This window comes from Temnothorax nylanderi, unplaced genomic scaffold, assembly GCF_030848795.1.
Source record: "Temnothorax nylanderi isolate EJ_2023f unplaced genomic scaffold, tnyl_v1.0 TNYL_tig0328_pilon, whole genome shotgun sequence".
Classification (NCBI taxonomy): Eukaryota; Metazoa; Arthropoda; class Insecta; order Hymenoptera; family Formicidae; genus Temnothorax; species Temnothorax nylanderi.
The window spans coordinates 34,393-57,315 of NW_027249390.1; the positions used below are offsets into that span (position 1 = coordinate 34,393).

The 22,923-nt window shown below is 39.7% G+C and overlaps 1 pseudogene; it reads right to left on the bottom strand.

Moving 5' to 3' along the window:
• Window positions 1-1,538: 1,538 nt before the first annotated feature.
• LOC139781305 (uncharacterized) lies at window positions 1,539-8,569 on the bottom strand (annotated as a pseudogene).
• Window positions 8,570-22,923: the final 14,354 nt, after the last annotated feature.

A 22,923-nucleotide genomic window follows, 5' to 3' on the forward strand; every position in this document is an offset into this window, starting at 1 on the left:
TGAAATTTATACCACGCATAAAGCACACCTAAATTAACGTATATTCACAGTTTCAAGAAAATCTAAAGAAAATCGATTTTCTCTAGTATAAAGACCGGAGAACGTCCTTAAATGAGTAGTTCACGGTCAGACAGACAAACAGATATACAGACAGATGTCGGGTTCTTATAATAATTGCCATATCAAGAACATCGGTTATAAAAGTATTCTATTACATTCTTTAGTTCATTTTCTACCTCTATTTCATATATAATTCTTTAAGATTCGGTCAATTAATTCCCGAAAAATTGGAAAAATTACGCAATCGATTTAAAAAAAATCGGTAACAAAGAATTAACCCCACCACCGCCATTCCCGGAAAATTCTACCCCTGTTTCATATATAAATCTTTAAAATTCGGTCTATTAACGAATGAGTAGTTCGCGGTCAGACAGACAGACAGACATACAGACAGACGTTCTTATAATAATTGGCATATCAAGAAAATCGGTTATAAAAACCACCAAAATAAATTGCAGGAACATTTAGCTCACCAGCCTTATCGAGAGCTTTCAAAAACACTATAATAAAGTATATTTTCCTTTAATACTTTTCGAGAAATATTAGTGTTGCATATTTTCGTTGCAAAAAATCATGGAGATTTGTTAAGATAGAAATCGGTAACCCCTTTCGAATGACCTTATTTATTACTCTACGATTATTAGTTTCGAAGATATAAACGTTCAAAGTGTGACATGTTTTCGTTGCAGGCTGCATGTTTTCGTTGCAGGCTGTGCCTGGATTTACCTCCCCCCCCCCTTACTGTCGACAAAGACGTAGTTCTACGTCAAAACGAAAAAAAAAAAGATTACCTCATATTTTACAATATCTTTTTTCTTCTTAAAGTTACAGGCATTTGAAATTTTAAACTGCATTTTTTTGAAAAAACCTATAACTTAAGGGGGTATGCCACCTTTGAGCATGAAATTTAACCTCTTTTTCACGATTTTTTGTAACATATAAGGAATAGAGCAATCGAAAATCGGCTTTAAGGGGTCTTTTTATTATACATTGAAGATGTAAAAAAAAATTTTGTTGTACATAAAATTATTTGTATATAAAATATACACCCTGTCAAAAGAGACCGTGTGCGTCACGGGGGTCCAGCTGGTGTACACGATTTCGGCTGACTGGTATGACCTAGAACAGAAATCCAAAAAAATTCTTAATCTGTGATAGATTGGCTATGGAGGTACGTAGGATTTTTGAAAAATACTGATTTTTGCGAAATTGACACTAATTTGAACAAAAGTGTCCAAATTTACACTAAAAAATCGTGTATAAAATTGGTTCCCAAAAAAAAACTAACAATCCAATTTAAAAACGGCTACGTACCTCCATAAAGAAGTTCATTTAGAGTAGAAAAAAATTTGGTTCATGTCAATCCGATTAAAATTGTGGGAGTTATGATGTACACCAGTTTGAAAAATGGCATTTTTCAGAAATCGTGTTTAAAGTTTTGCAACGAGAAAACTTGTAATTATTAGCTTCTCTCACCTTTAATCGGCAATGCCTGCACCATACAGTTGTCCTTCTAGATTAACATCTTTGTCATTTGTGGCCTTTCTGTTTGAAATTTGTTGTCGGCGAGCTTCTTTTGCTTCCTCAGTCATGGCGCGCTCAGCTGCGCGGATCCGGCGTTCGTCGGCTTCAATGCAGAAATTATAGCAAGTACTTCCAATAGTCAGGTTTAAAACTTGCATAATTTCCATAATGCTCCGCAAACCGTAGTTGAAATTGCAAACTGCAATATTGGCGGCAATATCGACGATTACTTTGCTACTGTGGAACGCTTTCGGCGCTATTGACCACAGCACAGCATTAAAGCTTTCATTGCTGTTTTGTGTAAACCCGCCAAGACAGCGGGACAGTAACTCGTCACGACTGAGTTCTTCATAAATAGGCTTCACAGCTGTAAAAATTTCATCCTTCAAAGCTTCTTTGTGTTGGTATTCATGCAATTTGTTGTGCGCTTTCGCCTGCTGCCAAGAACACCAAGAAGTTTCTCCGACTGGGCAACGGTCGTGCTGCGGTGCGCTATCCGTGGAAATCTTGTGAAATAAAGTCGCCCATATTTCGCGCTTTATATCTGTTTTGGCTGTTAACCAAAGATTTAAATTTATGTTATGATGGCGCTGCCGCGCAAAGGTTTCCGCGCAAGAACTGTCGCGCGAAGGAAACTAGACCCTGCTAGTAACAATTGATGTCGCCACATGCCACCTGGAGGCGCTTGCTTCGTATCCACTAGCTCGGCAGTACCGATTCGACACACGGTGTCGTTGTACATCGACGATCACGACAGAGAGAGTTTAGCCGTCCCGAACGACGGACGTATTATTTTGTACGCGCAATAAAGGAAAATTGTATTAAAGAATAATAAGCGAAGTTTATTTATCCGAAGACGAGAAAATACGTGCCGTGCACCCGGTTCAACGAGAGCTGCACAACATATGGTCCTTCGAGCCGGATACTCAGAAGTCCGGTCTCGTGCAAAGGCATTCAAGGTTCGCAAGGGCGTGTCAGCAAAGGTAGCAAAGATCGGGAATACACGCCTCATCCGTTGTCGATGGTGTGACGAATTTGTGCAAGAAAGGCAGTTTGCACACAAAGCAAAGGCGCATTACGCATTACGCAAAGCATAAGATAAAGGCAACGATTCAGATACGTGACCTTCAGGTGAGTCTCCGTTGCCCATTCCATCCATTTACAGTCCATTCCCGTTGTATCGAGTTTCAAAGATGGCGGAACAAGAATTCGCGCAACGTGCCGCAAAGACGAAGCGATCTCAAGCAAAGTCCGCGTGTACGCGCGGGAAAACGTTCGTTGACGAAATAGGCGACAAATGCGTGTCGATAATCAAATTGCAGCAGAGACAAGCAAAGTTTCGCGAGTGTTGGCAATCATTCGAAGACGCACAATCGGACATTGAGATGTTTGAAAACGCGAATGAACAGGAAATCGTACATAACGAAGAGCGTAAATTGTTCGAAGAAAAATATTTCGAAGTCGACGCGAAGTTCGAGGAGCTCATAATTGAGCGCACAGCACAGATGGGCGCTGCCGGTCCCAATCCGTTCGCGAGGTTTCGATTGCCGGGCAATCGCGATAACCCTCCGCAAGTCGACGTTAATATGAAGTTACCGCGAATCGACCTTCCCACGTTTTCGGGTTCGTACGAGGATTGGCATCCCTTTCATGATGTGTTTCATTCGATGATACACGAGAACACTGCATTACCTACCGTACAAAAGATGCATTATCTGCGAGCATCTCTCAAAGGCGAAGCTGCAGACGTTATTAGTTCATTAGAATTAGCGGCCGAAAATTACGAAGAAGCATGGGCGATGCTAAACGAGCGATATGATAACCAGCGGGTTATAATGCAGAAGCACATTAAAGCGATATTCGGGCAACCCGTGCTGCATAAGGAAAATCATGCGGAACTGAGGCATCTTTTGGATAATGTATTAAAGCATTTGCGAGCGTTAAAGGTATTAAGACGTCCTATCGACCAATGGGACGATCTTATCATTTATGTCATTACAAGTAAATTGCCTCCGGTCACAAACAAAGAATGGGAAACTAGCCTCAAAGACTCAAATATTCCGACTCTCAAGCAATTAACGGATTTTTTGGCTCATAGGTGTCGCGCGTTAGAAGCGATTGATAGAAATCCTCAATGCTCCGCATCGTCTAATGGCATTAGTAAAACGAATACAAAGAAGGCTACTTTGTCAAACGTAGCAACCGATAAATCAGGGTGTGCCCTTTGCAAAGACGATCATCCTATCTTTCTTTGTGGCAAATTTCTCGGGTTTTCAGTCGACAAGCGTTTTCAAGAAATCAAAGCCCTCAAGCTGTGTTTAAATTGTCTCAAATCCACAGATCATCGAGCGAAGAATTGCAACGCCGGCTCGTGTAAGAAGTGTACTAAGAGGCACAATACTTTGTTACATATGGAATCAACCCCTCAAGCAAAGGAAATTGAAGCGAAGTCCACGGATGTGGTGAATTCCGTGCAATCAACATCATTGACGAGCGTAAATCATGCTACACGGTTGTCAGGACAGCATGTCTTACTGTCCACAGCAATCATTCATGTTCAGGATAGTAAAGGAAACATTCTACCCTGTCGAGCTATTCTCGATGCTGGCTCGCAATCGAATTTCGTAACATCAGAACTAGTCGAAAGGCTCGGGCTCAAGCGATTTCCTACCTCTGTGCCAATAAGCGGAGTGGGAGAATCGAGCACTGAAACGCATAGCTACGTCAACGTGATGGTGCAATCGCGCCTCAATGGTTTCAAAGCAGAGCTCAGATGTCTTGTGCTACGCAAGATCGTACAGGACATTCCAAATACATCAATGAGAAGATTGGACATTCGCGTTCCACCAGGAATCAAGTTAGCGGATCCCAATTTTATGGAGACATCAAAGATAGACATACTCATAGGAGCAGGAATCTTTTGGGATCTCCTCTGCGTAGGTCAGATAAAGACTACACCAGATCAGCCACGTTGGCAGAAAACACTATTTGGCTGGGTCGCAGGAGGTGGCATCATCACCAAAAGGATGCAGCCCGAAGCAACGATTTGTAATCTCATCACCAATGAAGCACTGGATGCTGCCATAGCAAGATTTTGGGAAATCGAGCATGGCGCGCGGAGGATCAAGATGTCAGTGGAGGATCGCAAATGTGTGGAACATTTTGAGTCAACTGTCAAGAGAAATTCGATGGGCAGATTCATAGTTAAACTTCCGATCAAGCACGAAGAATTGGCACGCCTCGGCCAATCTAAGGACATTGCCATGAGACAATTTAAAAGGCTCGAACGCCGCTTAAATCGTAATCCGTCGCTCAAAAGGGATTACGTGGACTTCATCCATGAATACGAAGCATTGGGGCATCTGAGGGAGGTTCAAAGTCACGATACAGAGACCATCCCGCATTGCTATTTGCCGCATCATTGCGTGATCAAAGAAGAGAGTGATACGACCAAATTAAGAGTAGTGTTCAACGCCTCGTGCAAAACGACAACGGGCGTTTCGCTCAATGACTGCCTGATGGTCGGGCCCTCACTGCAGCAGGATCTCTTTTCGATTATTACCAGATTTCGTACGTTTGAGTTTGTTTTAGTTGCAGATATAACAAAGATGTATCGCCAGGTGCTGGTCAACGAATCACAGGTACCCTTGCAACGCATCCTGTGGCGTGATACTCCCGATGTTCCGATAAGGGAGCTAGAATTATTGACAGTCACGTACGGCACTGGTTCGGCAGCTTTCCTTGTCATTAAGTCAATGAGAACACTGGCAGAGACTGAGGCAAAAAACTTCCCGATTGGATCTAAAATCGTATTACGTGACTTTGATGTTGACGATGTTATTACGGGGGAAAACACGAAGAAAGCAGCTCTGCAAGTTCGTGATGAAACAACGAAGCTTCTAGAAAAGGGTGGCTTCGTATTACGCAAATGGGCTTCTAATAGTCCCGACCTGCTTACTAATCTTCCTGACTCTTCCACGATGAATTCAACGCGAACATTGGACAAAGAAGGTATGTGCAAAACACTGGGCATTCAATGGAACCCAACGGATGATGCATTGCTATATCGAATACAAGTTGAAGCAAATAATAATCAGCGCGTGACAAAGAGAACAATTTTGTCATGTGTCGCACAGATATTTGATCCTTTAGGTCTCCTTGGACCGGTCATAATACAAGCAAAGATGTTGATTCAACGACTGTGGGCATTGCAGCTCGGCTGGGATGAGTCTCTGCCCACAGAACTACACACGCAATGGATTAATTACAGGTCACAGCTTAGCCAGTTAAATGATATCCGGATTCCTCGCAAGGCCGTGGAAGTTAAATCAAGTGTACGTATTGAGATACACGGGTTTTGCGACGCAAGTCAGAATGCATATGGAGCATGCTTATTCCTGCGCACTACGAGTCAAAGCGGAGTGCATTCCACGAGGCTATTATGCGCAAAGTCACGGGTTGCACCCCTGAAGGCTGTGACTTTGCCTCGATTAGAGCTAAGCGCTGCGCAACTGTTGGCGCAATTAACCGACAAGGTCGTTCCCATTTTGGAATTAAAGATCGACGCAATATATCTTCAGACAGATTCTGAGATAGTTTTGCATTGGATTAACTCCCAAAGTCGCAGATTCAACACATTAGTTGCCAATAAAGTGGGCGAAATACAGGAACTCACGTCTGTTCAAAGCTGGTCTCATGTGGGTACTGATTGTAACCCTGCGGATATTCTATCGCGTGAAGCCACCCCTGCAGTTCTCAAAGATGCAGATCTATGGTGGAATGGTCCATCGTGGTTACGCAACGACGAATCTTCATGGCCTAAAATCAAGCGTTCTTCAGTTAACTTGGAAGAATTACCTGAACAGCGAAAGACGATCGTAGCCATTTCTACTTCACCAGAAGAATTCGACATAATCGATAGATTTTCGTCATATGCTCGATTGATTAAAACGATTGCGACATGTTTTCACTTTATGCAGAACGCGAGATCCAAACCAAAGGATCGAAGGTTCGATCCAATTTCGGCTCAAGAATTGGAAGCCTCCTAAAGGATCATCATCAAAAGAGTACAGCGAATAACGTTTCACCAGGAAATCGAGGCTATTGAAAATCAAAGAGCAATTAGAAGGGACAGTCGTTTACTTGCTTTGCATCCCTTCTTGGATCGCGAAGGCTTATTAAGAGTTGGTGGGCGCTTAAAAAATGCCAATATCTCCTATGAAAACAAGCATCAGTTGATATTACCGGCACGTCATCGACTCACTCGTCTCATTATTGAGCAAGAACATAAGAGACTACTTCATGCAGGACCTCAGGCCACCTTAGCAGCTATAAGAGATCGTTATTGGCCTGTGAGTGTTAGAGGGATTGTTCGCGACGTTGTACATAAATGTATCATCTGTGTTAAGGCGAGGCCCCGTATATCGCAGCAAATTATGGGCGATCTTCCGACAACACGTGTGACTCCCGCTCGGCCATTTCATAATACAGGCGTTGATTATTGTGGGCCCATATTCCTTCGTGAAGGAAAGCGAAGAAATGCAAAAAAATCTAAGGCTTGGATTGCAGTGTTTGTCTGTTTCGTCACGAAAGCGGTCCACATTGAAGTTGTATCGGATCTAACTACAGAAGGATTCTTAAGTGCATTAAAGCGTTTCATTGGTCGACGAGGGAGGCCGGCTAACATCTATTCAGACAATGGAACTAACTTCGTGGGAGTCAACCGCGAGTTAGAAGAGTTACGGACTTTCTTCAATCGAGAAGAGTTTTGACATAGCATCACTAACAAGATGGCAGAAGACGCTATTACTTGGCACTTCATCCCTCCTCGAGCACCTCATTTCGGTGGGTTATGGGAGTCTGCCGTTCGCTCCACAAAACATCATTTAACTAGAGTCTCCGCCGACGGATCGTTGACATTTGAGGAGGCAGTTACATTATTATTGCAAATCGAGGCGATATTAAACTCAAGACCCTTAACACCTTTATCTTCTGATCCTTTAGACCACTCTTACCTAACCCCTGGGCACTTTTTAATTGGAGACTCACTTATTTCGTATCCAGAACCTACATTGCAGGACTTGCCATCAAATCGTTTATCTCGCTGGCAGCGTATCGAGCAGATGCGTCAGCAGTTTTGGAGACAATGGTCAGCGGACTATCTTAATACATTACAACAACGATCCAAATGGAAGCAAACTATTGGGCCCCAACTTCAGATAGGTCAAATGGTAGTCGTACGAGAGAATGACCTACCACCTCTATCTTGGCTTACTGGTCGAATTGTTGCAATCCATCCGGGACATGATGGAATAATCAGAGCGGCGACTTTGAAAACCGCTAAAGGAACCTTTAAGCGGCCTGCTTCCAGGATATGCATATTACCTATTGAAACTTAGTTCTTTGTGTACTCATATTTTATGTTTCAGGTTGATAAGCCTAGCCCATCAAGGCGCGCGGTATGTTTTGGCTGTTAACCAAAGATTTAAATTTATGTTATGATGGCGCTGCCGCGCAAAGATTTCCGCGCAAGAACTGTCGCGCGAAGGAAACTAGACCCTGCTAGTAACAATTGATGTCGCCACATGCCACCTGGAGGCGCTTGCTTCGTATCTACTAGCTCGGCAGTACCGATTCGACACACGGTGTCGTTGTACATCGACGATCACGACAGAGAGAGTTTAGCCGTCCCGAACGACGGACGTATTATTTTGTACGCGCAATAAAGGAAAATTGTATTAAAGAATATTAAGCGAAGTTTATTTATCCGAAGACGAGAAAATACGTGCCGTGCACCCGGCTCAATGAGAGCTGCAAAACAATATCTTCGATGGAATTAGTATTTCTGCGAATAGCTAAACCGTAGTATATTGTTAATTCGTCAATCAGTTTGGCTGTTAATTTTCCTCGGCCTCCAAGACCACGTACATTTTTTTTTAAATTGCGCAATCTCGTGTCCATACGTTTTTGAACATGGTCTATGCATTCTTTTTTACAAACATTCAAATCTTTGTAAGGTTTCGAATCAACAATGCCTTTATATGTTTTGCTGTCCCCGTCTCTGATGTAATGAGAGTATTTTAAATCGTGCAATTTTTCTGAACGCTGAAACATTTCTACGACTGCATCCACTTCCATCTTTCCTGATGAACCTTCGTGATTTCTTTCGCATACTGCTTCGTGATTTTCAGCCCATTCTTCATATTCCCTTGTTTCTTCTTTTCCTTTCCAAAAACTGCAGGCCTTACAAAATTTCGATTTCACTTCAACGTCGACAACTTTTCCCGTGGACCACCCTATTAGTGAGACGACGCCGAACAAAGACGAAAATCCCCTCTTTTTCCACGTCCCGTCACCAGAAACCGTTATTCCGCTTGTCTGTCCTCTTTCCAATGACATCTCCTTTTCTTTTGCAGCTGCTCGTTTCATTGAAATATCACGTACAGCATTAGTGGCAACACGAATGTTTTCAATTATTTTGTCGTAAAAAGAATGATACACTGGCGTGGGCAAACACATAAATGAACAAAATTTTTTAATTCCGTTGATTCCTATTCCGAGTAATCTCATTGAAAATACCATTCTGCGATTTATCTCGTATGCGTGATTGTTTATGGACTAGTGTTGACATATTGTGGCTCGCACTTTTCACAAATCACAGCAATTTTGAAACCTAGACCGCGACAACTGCTTTCTTGAAACTTGATATTCGAGCCACATGTTTTGCACACAACTAATTGCGAAATTGTTGTAAAAACGGTAATAAAATTAATTAAACGATATCCGAAAGCATTGTCTACGTGTATCTCGTAATCGTTCGCACTCGTTTTCAGTTTTTTTCGCCGATGCGCTCACAGATTCAGTTTCACCTTCTGCAGAATACCGATTTCTCGGCTGCCTTCCCGATATCGAACTTTGAGATGCACGTGTACTTTTGCTACTTCCTTTCTTATCTATAAATATTCTTTTTCTCATCATTATTACAAAAATTTTACAACGTTTTAATTCGATGCAACACGCCGAAACCGGTGGACCGAAACTGCTCGCACGTGTTTGCAGTAAATACTAATTCTTGCATGAAATAAAATATTATATGAAAGGTATATACTGTTGAAAGTGACATCTACCATACTGTTCTGAACTATCAGGAAGCCTCAAATACTCGACAAATAAAGTAGAAAGGAAGAACACTCGGACAGCGCTCCGAGGCTCTCTCTGCGCGCTATGGAGTTACGCACAAACATGGCTATTTTCAACATGAAAAGAGTTCCAGACTGACTTAATATGAATGGAATTATATTCTATTTAAGCAAAAAAAATTTGAATTTTTTCGACCCACAAAGGTGGCATACCCCCTTAAGTATGGGTAGAGATAAAAATCTAAAAAAAATCATGGAAGCTACTTTCATTTAGTATAAAAACACAAAAAAGTTTCCGTCAAATAAAAAATGGTCGAGGAAAATCCTCGGTGATTTGGCATGGAATGCCCCAGATATATGGTTATATCTAAACAGATACAGTCAGATCTAGACTGTTTCGATGAAATTCAATCACAGATATGATTCGATCTGAGCAGATATGGTCCGATTTAAGCAGATATGTTCCGATCTGAGCCGTCAAAAACCAGACACCTCATATATAGTTATATATAGTTATATATAAACATATATGACCAGATCTACGCAGACATGAGAAGTCATATCTGAGCATATCTGACCAGATAAAGATCTGCTGAGATATAATTTGATCTGGTCAGATCTAATCCTTTTTCCCGAGATCTCTTTGTTCTTTGCTTTTCTTTTTTCCTCTTCTCCATCTCGTCGAACCAAGCCTTTGCCTTTTCTCCCTCCCTTTCCACTTTCTCTAATATACTCCTCTATCGCCGAAAATTGTTCTCCTTCCTTCCTCCCAACTCGAGCTCACCCTGCCCTTCACCGCTCTTTCCCGCAATTCCTCCCAGCACATCCTTGCCACCTCGCTTCCTCCTCCTTCTTCTATTCTTTTTTCAAATCCCCACGCCCGTCTTCCAGCCCTACCTCCTAACTTTTCCCTCTGCAACTCTTCCCTCATAAATAACCCGGCGTCCTCCCGTCTACTCTAAGCTCATTTCAAATATCTTTTTTCTAATCTCTCTATCTACTCCCTCTTTTCCCAGCTCCAACACTTCCGCCACATACCTCAACATCGTCCACACTAGCTTATCGAACAGCCACAGTCTTCTTTCCCAATTCTTGCCAAACCTCCTTTTTCCCATCCCTCATACTTGCCCCATTATTGACGCCACCTTCCTAACCCTTTCTTTTATGTGCGCCTCTTGTCCACCGTCCTTTGAAGCATATATCCTAGGTACCGGAACTCCTTTACCTCCTCCACTCTCTTTTCTTTCCACCTCCAATATCTTTTCCTAATTCTTCCTCCTCCCTTTCTAAATCTCATAATCTTAGTTTTCTCTGCATTTAATTCCAGTCTTTTCCTGTCCAAATAATTCTCAAATCTTCCCATCATTTCATCCTTCCTCTCTGCCATTAATACTATGTCACCCGCGTACTCTAGAGCATACCCATCTTCCACCTAGCTTAACCTTTTCCACTTGACCTTTCCCATCTCTTTTTCCAAGTCCGCTATCTAAATGATAAACAGCAGCGGGCTCAACGGACACCCTTGCCTTACCCCTCTTGCGCCGTCCAAAAACATTCTCCTAGATCCTTTCCTATTCTGACCTTACTTCTTGTCTTCCCTCAATACCTCTTGGATCCTCTCTATTAACCCTTTCCTGATTCCTCGCTCCCTCATTGCCTCAATCAAAACCCTCCTATCTATCGAGTCGAATGCCGCTTTAAGGTCCACAAACATCGCCACCAGCTTTTCTTCCTTCCTTCCTAATTGTCTGTTGACCAGATAATTAAGTTGATAGTTAATTCTTTGACGTGACTGGCAATTTTAACTGTAAAGAAATTATTGCGAAAAATAATATTTTTTGCAATAATTTCTTTACAGATAATTAAGCACATAGATGTTATCTACTGTCCTCCATTATATTTCTAAATCCTGTCTAGTTTGGTGGGATAATGCTCTTTCTTTCCACTTCCTCCCTTAACCTCTCTGCCAGCACTGCCACATACACCTTATACAGGGTAGATAATGTGACATTTCTGTAATCCTCCACTCTCTCCCTTTTCCTCTTCTTCATTATAGGTATGATCATCCCCTCTTCCAGTTCTCCGGTCAACCTTCTCCCTTCCAAACCTTGTTACAAAAATCTCTAATCCACTCCTCCAACTCTTCTCCGTGTTTCCACACTTCACTCGGAATTTCATCAATCCCTGCTGCCTTCTCTTTCTTCAATTTTCTTATAATTTTTTCTACTTCCTCCTTACTTATTTCCTTCTCCCTTTTCTCTCCTTTCCTCTTTTCCTCTTTTCCTTTTTTTCCTCCTTTAGTAAACCTATCTTTCACTCCTGCCAGCAGACTCGTGAAGTGCTCTTTCCACTCCCCCATTCCTATTCCTTCGTTCACTTTCCTGCGTCTCTTCCTCTCCTTATTTACAATTTCCTATACTTTATTCTCCCTTCTGGCTTTTGCCGCCCTTTTTTCCACCTGTTCTCCTCCTTTTTCCTCCCACATACTCCTACTTCCTTCTTCTATACTTCTCCCCATTCCTTCCTCTACGTCTCCAATTCCTTTTTTTTAGTTCCCTTCTTACTTTTTTCTTCTTCTCTAAACACGCCTCATCCCACCATCCCACTTTCCTCTTTTCCCCCTTTCCTAATTCACCCTCTATTTCACTCATTGCCTCCTTCAGCCTTTCCTCCATCTCCTCCCCTCATTCCTCCTCTACCTCTTTCTCCCTTAATTCTACCTTATCCAATTTTTGCCTGAACCTACGCATCCTCTCCTCATTCTAAACCCCTCTCCAACTCCTTCCTCTTCTCCTACATCCCCTCCCTCTCTTGTACACCTCTTTTAATCATACCTCCACTGGCTGATAGTCGGAATCCACTATCTCCTATTCTGATCTCTTTACCTTATCTTTTACCTCCTCATCTCCTATTATATAGTCTATGACTGTGTACCCCTTCCCTCTCTTCACCCCCTTTTCTCCCCATAGGTAAACTCCACCTCCTCTCCCTTTATGTTTCCGTTAAAGATGCACCATCCTCTTTTTTCAAGGAAGTCCACCATAAGCTTATTCTCCCTATTAATATTTCTGTCCTTTGACCTCCTCTTTCCTAATTCTCCCACCCCATCCTCACCTAGCTCTTTCTTCCCTTACTTGCCCCCCTTCTTGCATTAAAATCTCTCTCTATCAATAGGGGTACTCAAATAAGTTAGAGTTTAACGGTTTGACAGGTTATGTCGGGTTAAAGTCGGGTAAAAAGTTAATTTTTAAACTTTTAACCCAAAGATTAATGTGATAGGTTAATGAGTCACTTATGTATTTTGCATAACCTTAAAGAGTAGCGCGCCCAAAGTTTAAAAATTAACTTTTACTCGACTTTAACCCGACATAACCTGTCAAACCGTTAAACTCTAACTTATTTGAGTACCCCTAATGTTCTAACTCCAACCTCCCTATCCTCTATCCATTGCTCCAAACCCCTCAAAGCTTTCTCTATGCCCTCCTCTGCATAGACTCCCATTATTTTCCATCTCTCTTCCTTCTGTCTTACTCTATCTACCATTATCTCCTTTTCAATCCCCGTCTATCCTTTCTCTTTTTTTACCAGCTTCTTCCTTATTCCCATTATCATTCCCCCATAGCTTTTCCCTTTTTGTTCTTTCTCCTTGCTGCTTGTATTCCCCATTCATACCCATCCTCTCCTTTACTCTTTTCTATCCTCTACCGTCTAAGTTTCCATTAGTGTCATCACATCTTATTTTTTCAATCCTGTCCAAAAATCCTTATCCTTATATTTTCCAATCCTGCCACATTCCAGAAGGTAACGTTCCACTCCTTTCCCTCCCTTTTATCTCCCCTTTTCCTCCCTCCTTTCCCCTCTCCTCTCTTTCTCTACTTCTACTGCGCTTCCCCTTTCGTTTCCCCTTTTCTCCCCCCTAAACTTCTCTTCTCTTATTCCCTCTATTATCCTTAAGTATTTCCTATTCCTCATCTCATTTCCAGCATTGCTCATCTATTCATAACCTCCCAAATACTAGCTTCATCCTTTTTCTCGTTCTCTCTTCCCAGCTCGCAATCTTCTCCAGCCTCCATTTCATTTTCTTCTCTTTCAATGTCCAGTCCTCCAAAATCCTCTTCTTCCTGCCTTTCAAATTTCTCTTTCTTTCCAGAATTTACCTCTTTGCTCCTCATCTCTCGTCTTTACCAAAACCATCTCTCTACCCTTTTCCCCATCCCTCTCTTTTAACCTCCTCTATATTTACCTCACCGGCCTCACCCTTATGACCCTTAATACTTTTCCTACCGCCTATTTCCTTTTTTTACCTCTAAACCTTTTATTATTACAGTCTTCCTTCTCTCTTCACGCTCCTCCATTGTTCTTTCCAGCTTCCTTATCTTGTCCCTATCTCTTCCCCCTCTCCGTCTTTCCCTACTTTACTCTCCCTCCCCCTGCTCTTTTCCAACTCCTTCACTTTCTTTTCTAATCTTTTAATGCAATTTATTATCTCTTCCCTCTCTTCCTTCCACTTTCTCTGCTCCTCTTTAAACTCTCTTCTCATCTCCTTCATTTCCTCTCTCATCATCCTCCGCTGCTCTCTGAATCCCTCCTTTACTTCCTCCATCATCTGTCTATAATCCTCCTTCTACTCTTTCATTCCTTTCATTTCCCTCATGACCTTTTCCCTCTACCTCTTAATAACCTCTTTTAACTCACTCTCCTCCTTCTTTACCCCACCCGAGTATTTGGGAGTCTTTTTACTACCCCTAAACAACTCCCCCCTCCTCTTCTGCTTCCTAGAATCATCCCTTTTCCTTTTTAACATCTCCACATTCTCGAGGCTCCCACATCTTTCTCTCACCCTCTATCTCTCCCACTATACCCTATCTTCCCAATCATCTTGTTCCCTCTGCCTATCACTCTCCGCCTCTTTCTTTCTATCACCTCTGTAGTCCCTACCTGCCTTACCGCTCGACACCGAGCGCTCTCTATACTTCTCGTACTCTCTGGCCGTCCCGCTCTCAACTACTTCGACCAAACTCCCTTTCTCTCCCTCTCTCTCTTTATTTCCTTATCTCTTTCCATTCCCCCACACACTCACCTCCTCCACTCTCTCTTTAATTTACTTACTAGGTGCGCAACTAAGTTTCCGGGTTTTTTTGATCAATAAAAAATGGAAAATTTCAAGAAAAATACAAAAAATGGTTTATTCAAAGTATCGTCCCTCGCTAGCTATACATTTTCGCCATCTCTCTGGCAATACATGAATACCGCGACAATAAAACGACGCGTCTTTGGACCGAAACCATTCATCCAACCAATTTTGCACTTCTTCGAAATTGGTCAAGTGTAGCCCAGCCAAGCCATGCGCCATCGATCGGAACAAGTGATAATCGTAAGGCGCCAGGTCTGGCGAATACGGCGGGTGCGGTAGCAGATCCCATTTCAGCGTTTTGATGGTGTCCTGGACGATGGAACTGCGATGGCACGGAGCGTTGTCGTGCTGCAATATCACTCGTTCGTGTCTCGTGTCCCATTCTGGCCGTTTTTCGAGCAATGTATGGTTTAAATTGATCAGTTGTTGTCGGGAGCGATGCCCATTGACAGTTTCGCCCGGTTTCAGCAGCTCATAGTACACGATTCCTTTCTGGTCCCACCAAAGCGCTCCTTGTCCTCAGTGTCGAAATCGCCACTTCTGAAGCGTTTAAACCAATCTTCACAGGTAGTTTTCGATGGTGCATGTTCGCCGTAGGCCTCCTCAAGCAAACGACGTGCTTCAGTTGCATTTTTTTTTCAAGTTAAAGCAGAAAAGCAAAGCTTCCCGCAAATGCTGTTTATTTGGCACAAAACTCGACATCTCCGTTGTTAGAAAAAATATTTTTGCGTTGCGATATGTGTTTATATAACGACTGGTTATTGTTAACAGATGTTCAAGCTATAACTTCAGACAACTTCAGACATGTAAGTCGAGTACATGTGTTATTGGTGCCATCTATGTGTGAAACCCGGAAACTTAGTTGCGCACCTAGTACACCTTCACCAGCCTTCTCCTACACGCTCGCATACTACCGAAAGCTCGCTCCTAATCGCCACGTGTCACTCTGTCGCATCAGAAGCGGAAGTCCGACATAACTTTATAATATAATGATCCTTTTTTAGAAAGAAAAATTTAAACAATAGAATTGTAATATACATATGTCTGGCGCATTAATAATACCCAGAAAGCACAAAGATGTCTAAAAAATGACTAAAAGATGACAAATTTTCGGCATAAATATCTTTTCGTTAGAGCTTAAAGTTGATTAAAAGATGACTTATGTCCCACTAAATGTCGTCTTATAGCCAAAACTTATAAGATGACTAAAAGACATCCGATATTAGATATCTTTTAGTCGTCTTTTAAAATCATATTGTAGACATGTTTTCATTCTTTATATTTTACGTAAATTTGGTTTATAAATGAAAGGTTTATGTTAATAAAACTTAAAGTTATAATTTTAAAAAAATATTTTATTGCAACACAAAAACATTTTATTTCAATGATCACTTTTATACAGATTGTACAATAACACATTACATGAATCAACCCATATTGTTATAAGTTGTTATAACATATATTTTACGTAATAAGCTCTAATCAATAAACACCTCCACGTGATATAATAGAGCTCTAAAAAAGTAAGTATATTTGTCCGTCATTTTCCGTCCAACCGCATGTGAAAGGTTATGTTTTCGTAAACGTCAATACGCTTTTCGGTCTCGCGATTAATCTAAAAATTTAACTTAAATATTGATTCTGTTAAACTCAAAATTAGCGTTAATTGATTCTTAATTGATTAGACGTGTGTGTTCTTAAACACGCGATCGACAGTAGAATTTATTTTATAAGTGTCGTATTTTTCGTAAATCAACACATTGTGTCTACATTTTATTGCACGTATTTGGAGCAGCAATTTCAAGGGCCGAAGGTATGTTATTTAAATAATACTTATCGCAAAAATTGTCTTTATATTGCAGTTTTGTCATATTTTTACATATTTGTGTTTTTAGATTAAGTTTTGGTTTCTGTTTGTAAAATGTCAACTGAAGACAATAAAAAAAAAACGGGCACAGTAACAACTGTGCCGCAAGCAACAACGTAGAACTACGACAACTGTCACTATTTCACGTTAAAGTATTCAGCGAAAGAAAGTAGACGTAGGGCTACGTCAACTGTCACTATTATTCAGCCAAAGACAGTTGACGAAATACCTACCAATACCAATACCTACTAATACCTACCCAATACCTACTATTTATTTGAACAATTAAAAATAAAAATAATAATTATTGTAAAAAAACTTTAATATTTAACAATAATTGGGTGAAAAGAAGTAAACCTAATTAAAAATTTTTGTATTTAAAAAAATTGATTAAATGAGCACATGTCTGTTGTTTGTCAAAATGATGGCCAATCGTTAACAGATTCGTTAAGCGTAAGCATGTAGCTAATAGTATAAAAATTGAATATTTAATTAAATATGTAAATAAACCCAAGTAGCAAAAAAATATTTCTTAAACGTTTTTAAAAACATTTTTAGTAATGAAAAAAAAAATTTTAAAAACGTTTAAATTAATGGGATAGATCATTTTTTTTTATTAAAAAAATTTTTATTTTAATATTGTAAAAAACGTTTTTTAACATTAAAAAATGTATTTTTAATATTAAATAAACGTTTGTTAACGTTAAAAAATGTTTTTTTAACATTAAATAAATGTTCTATTAACATTAAACATTTTTTAAATATTTAAGAACGCTTATTTTAACAACTTTTTCAACAAAGAAATGTTTAAAGAACGTTCTTCTTCTTTATCTAAAAACCGCTTTCATAACTGTTTTTTTATATATTGGGTGTGCGTACAACCGCGCGTCCATCTGAAAAAACTGCTCTCTTAAGCCGGTCACCCATCCGAGTAGAGTACCGCGCCCACGTTGCTTGACTTTGATGATCGAATGGACAAGTGACGATCCTCCGACTCTGACGCTTCCTTCTTACCTGTACTTGTCTACAACATATCTTTAAAGTGTTAAAAAATCTTATGGGTCCTATGACGCGGAAATTTTTTACGGAACGGCACGTAATTTATAAAGCAAAACGACAACAGAAAAATTCGATTGAAACATCTCTTACAATTAAATAATTAATATAAAATAATATTTGAAGTAAATATTAAATATAAATATTAAATAAATATTAAATAAATATTTTTTTCATATTATTATTACAAATAAATAATTAATGTAAAATAAATATTAAAATAATGTCAAATAAACGTTAAATAAATGTTTTTTAAAATCATTATTGCAAATAAATTATTATAGTAATGTATGTTTGAGATTGCGATAATCATGCCGAAAAGCGCGTTCGGTTGCATGCTGGTGCTCGCACGCCTTCCGCAAAAATCGGATATCTCGCATTAAAGAGATTGCATCATTGCCAAATTATAGCATGGATTTTTCCTTTATTCGCTTTCCGGAACATTCGCCAACATTTAGTCAATAACAAAGTCACGCCAACAGTTCGCACAAACAAAGCCAAGTAACCGCTCTTACACAAAGGAAAGATCCATGCTGTAAACATAGCGATCGAAAACATGTAACGATCACTTCGCATCGTCAAATGAAAACCGTGACGTAAGCACGATGACGTAGGCCGCCAATGGCCAATCACCCTCTCGAAATTATTTGGTGATCAGCCTGGAGGGAGCCTCGTCTAGGAGGTGATAAAAGACCGCCGCCGCGCCGCGAATCGCTCTCGTTCGCTGATCACCCGCTTAGATACACCGCCTAGTATCTAATACGACCGCACACCGCTTTATACCGCTTTTCGCTTTGCAATCCGCATTTGCTTTCGCATCCGCAATTCGCTTTAGCACTCGCTACATCTTGCCGCTTTGCCGTGCTAGCTTCAGTGCGCGCCACCGGTCACGGCACCTTGCCTGAAACAGACTTGTAAATTCTTGTACATATTGAACATTATTAAACGTTATTTTCGTACTTGCTACCTGTTTTCTTGTGGTCGTCTCATTACCTCGCGCTACACCGCGCTACCGCGTGCTCTCGAACAATGTAAAAGAAATATTAAATAAACGTCAAATAAACGTTAAATAAATATTTTCTCTAAATCACTATTTCAAATAAATAACACAGGACCACAAAATTATTTTTTTGAAAAGCAACTGGGATCAGAGTAGGTGTTTCTTATAGATTTTGGGTCACTGAATCCGAATTCGTAAACCGTTTTGCTCCATCACGTCTAGATTTTTAGATAATCGAGAAAAATAGCGGAAAATCTGTGAAAATTGAAATAAACATTTAAAGAAAGAGCAAAAGTATAACATCAAAGAAAGAGAAAAAGTATAACATTAAAATGCGGTCGCAGAACTGATTTAATTATATTTTGGTAAGTTAAATAAAGTGCAAAAAAGGAGGATGTTAAAAAAGTAACGAATTTTGCCCAAAAAGGTGTAAGTAAAAGAAATAATGTTTTTTGTAGATCTTGATCTCCTGAATACGATAAAGCTAATAAAAAGTTCGTGGTGCTTGGGGAACGTCTTGAAAATTGAGCATAAACGTGGTGCATTTACAGAAATTCGGATGAGATATATGCTATATCATAAAATGTACTGGTGAAAGATTTGTTGGGGAGAGGGAAAAGGAGGAGAAAGAGTGTTTTGTGTGCGTGTGTGTGTGCATGTGTGCGTGCGCGAGTGCGGGTGCGTGTGCGGGTACGGGTGTGTGCGGGTGTGCGCGTGTGCGTGCGCGTGTGTGCGGGTGTGTGCACACTCGCATACACGCGCACGCGCGCACACACCCGTACCCGCACCCGCACCCGCACCCGCACCCGCACCCGCACCCGCACCCGCACCCGCACCCGCACCCGCACCCGCACCCGCACCCGCACCCGCACCCGCACCCGCACCCGCACCCGCACCCGCACCCGCACCCGCACCCGCACCCGCACCCGCACCCGCACCCGCACCCGCACCCGCACCCGCACCCGCGCACACACACGCGCACACATACACCCGCACCCGCGCACACACGCGCACACCCGCACTCGCACCCGCGCACATACACACACACACACGTACACGCACCCGCACCCGCGCACGCACACACGCACACACACACACGCAGGCACCCGCGCACATACACACACACACGCACCCGCGCACACACGCGCACACCCGCACCCGCGCGCGCGCGCGCACGCACGCGCACACACACACACACACACACACACACAACACTCTTTCTTCCCCCTTTTCTCTCCCCAACAAATCTTTCACCAGTACATTTTATGATATAGCATATATTATCCGAATTTCTGTAAATACACCACGTTTATGCTCAATTTTCAAGGTGTTCCCCAAGCACCACGAACTTTTTATTAGCTTTATCGTATTCAGGAGATCAAGATCTACAAAAAACACTATTTCTTTTACTTACACCTTTTTGGGCGAAATTCGTCCCTTTTTTAACATCCTCCTTTTTTGCACTTTATTTAACTTACCAAAATATATTTAAATCAGTTCTGCGACCGCATTTTGATGTTATACTTTTTCTCTTTCTTTGATGTTATACTTTTGCTCTTTCTTTAAATGTTTATTTCAATTTTCACAGATTTTCCGCTATTTTTCTCGATTATCTAAAAATCTAGACGTGATGGAGCAAAACGGTTTACGAATTCGGATTCAGTGACCCAAAATCTATAAGAAACACCTACTCTGATCCCAGTTGCTTTTCAAAAAAAATTTTTTGTGGTCCTGTGTAATCAATGTAAAATAAATATTTAATAAACATTTAATAAATATTATTTTTACAATGAATTGTACAATGTATAATTAATGAAAAATAAATATTTAAAAAACATTTAAAAAACATTGTCTGCTGCTTGGGAATAATCAATTATCTAATTTTAAAAATTAGTTAGAAACTCGTTTTGACGAAATTCATCCTAAAAATAACAATTAAAACGATATTTTTAAGTGTCCGGATACTGGTGCATTAATAGTATCAGTAGTCCCAATAGCCGGACGCATGTGCGAACTCAACTTGTCAAAAAATGAGAGGTTAGTGTCATGCAGTGTCGCCTGTTGTAATCAATAGATTTGTGCGGTAAGTGTAATAATTACATGTTTTTAAAGGCATTTAATTGCATGTGAGACCTTTTAAAACTACTCTGTAAATTTGAATCAGTGAAAAGTCACTGAAATAACATACTTTACACTGATATCAGTGAATAATCATTGAACGCATCAGTGACTATTCACTGATATCAGTCTAAACTGTCTAAAATATGCCACTTCAGTTACTTTTCACTAATTCAGATTTAGAGAGTACTCATCGACAATTTATCTTCATTTACAAATGTGAAAATTTGAAATAAGTTAATTATTAATTCATAATAGCTATTTTTACCAAAATCAAAGTCAAAATTTATTTTTCATTACCTCATTGAGCTTAACTGGATTTTTTATGTCAGTGAAAGAGACTTTCCGGTGACGAAGGAACAATTAAACTTTAACTAATCATTAAATTACAAAATTGTTTATTTTTAAATAATTATAGATATTATTTTGCTTAATTATTCGGTTTTTTATCTGCCTGTTCACTGTAGTTAAGAATTTTATTTAACTTGTAAGTTAAATGCCCTATATCATGCAATTGACAAGAATAAAATATCATTAAATATATAAACATCAATTTAGAACTGTTTTTTGTCATTAAATATCTATTTATAACAATATTTTTCATCAACATGCTAATTTTCTAATTGGTCGGACACTGGGACAAGTTATGTCCGGATACTAGGCCATAACCTATTTCAGCTGTCCGGCCACTGGTACATTGACATGCTCCATTACTTATGTAAATATTTAATTAATAATTGATATATGTGAGTTGAAATAATTTTTTCCTGTTTAAGAGAATCTTAAGTTTTCGAATAAATACAAATTATTTATATTAAAGATCTTTCTAATATTATAAATTGTATTATTTGTGACGAATTATGCTTAAACGTCCGGCCACTGGGACATTTACCTTATATATGGGGTGTAATCTGGTCTTCGACGGCTCAAATCGGACCATATCTACTCAGATCGAACCATGTCTGTGATTGAATTTCATCGAAACAGTCTAAGTGTATCTGTTTAGATATAACCATATCTATACTCGAATGCGATTCAAAATACATTACATCTGACCATATCTGTTTAGATATAAGTCAAACTATGGTTGTGTTTGATTGAAAACTGTTCAAGTCTGACGATATCTGGCCATGTTTAACTATAATAAATTAAATGTTCGATGATCGATATTCGTCTAATGTGATATTTAAATATATAAATATGAATTTATTTATACATAGAAAATTAAAGATATTTAATTAAATATTTTTGATATAATTATATAAAAATAAATTATGATAAAAATGATATAATTTGCAGAAGACAAGTATTTTTTTATAAACAAAAAATGTTAGTTATTTGTTATAAAAGCATTATCATCAATTCGCCTTATATCTAAAATACAAAAGACAATCACAGAAATATAAGTTATTTCGTACATTGTAAGTTTATAGATGATGGATAAATAAAAGTGAAAAAATTCTCAATTTGATTATTATTTAATAGCTAGATTACATAAAAAATTTTTGTTAATTTATTTGGAGACTTGCATAAATAATTACCAACTCGAATAAGAATTATTAGAGATTTATTTACATTTTTTACTTTAATTAATAAGAATTATTTACTGGTTATACATGCAAATGTCGGATCATCCGATAGATGGCATTTGATGAGATCCGTTTCTCGTATTTAAAATATGACAAACGATGGTATAAAAACCCCATCTATATATATAAGTCACGTCCGTCTGTCTGTCTGTCTGTATGTACGCGAACTACTCATTCGTTAGTGGACCAAATTTTTACCAAAAGTATATGAAATAGGGGTAGAATTTTCCGGGGATGAAAATGTCGTGGTTAATTTTTCGTTACCGATCTTTTTGGAAACCGGTTCCGAAATTTTTTCAAATTTTATATAATTTTTCTAATTTTTTGGGAAATAATTGACCGAATCTCATTCGTTAGTGGATCGAATTTTTACCAAAAATATATGAAGTAGGGGTAGAATTTCCCGGGGAGTGCCATAAAGTGTATAGTTTTTTGTT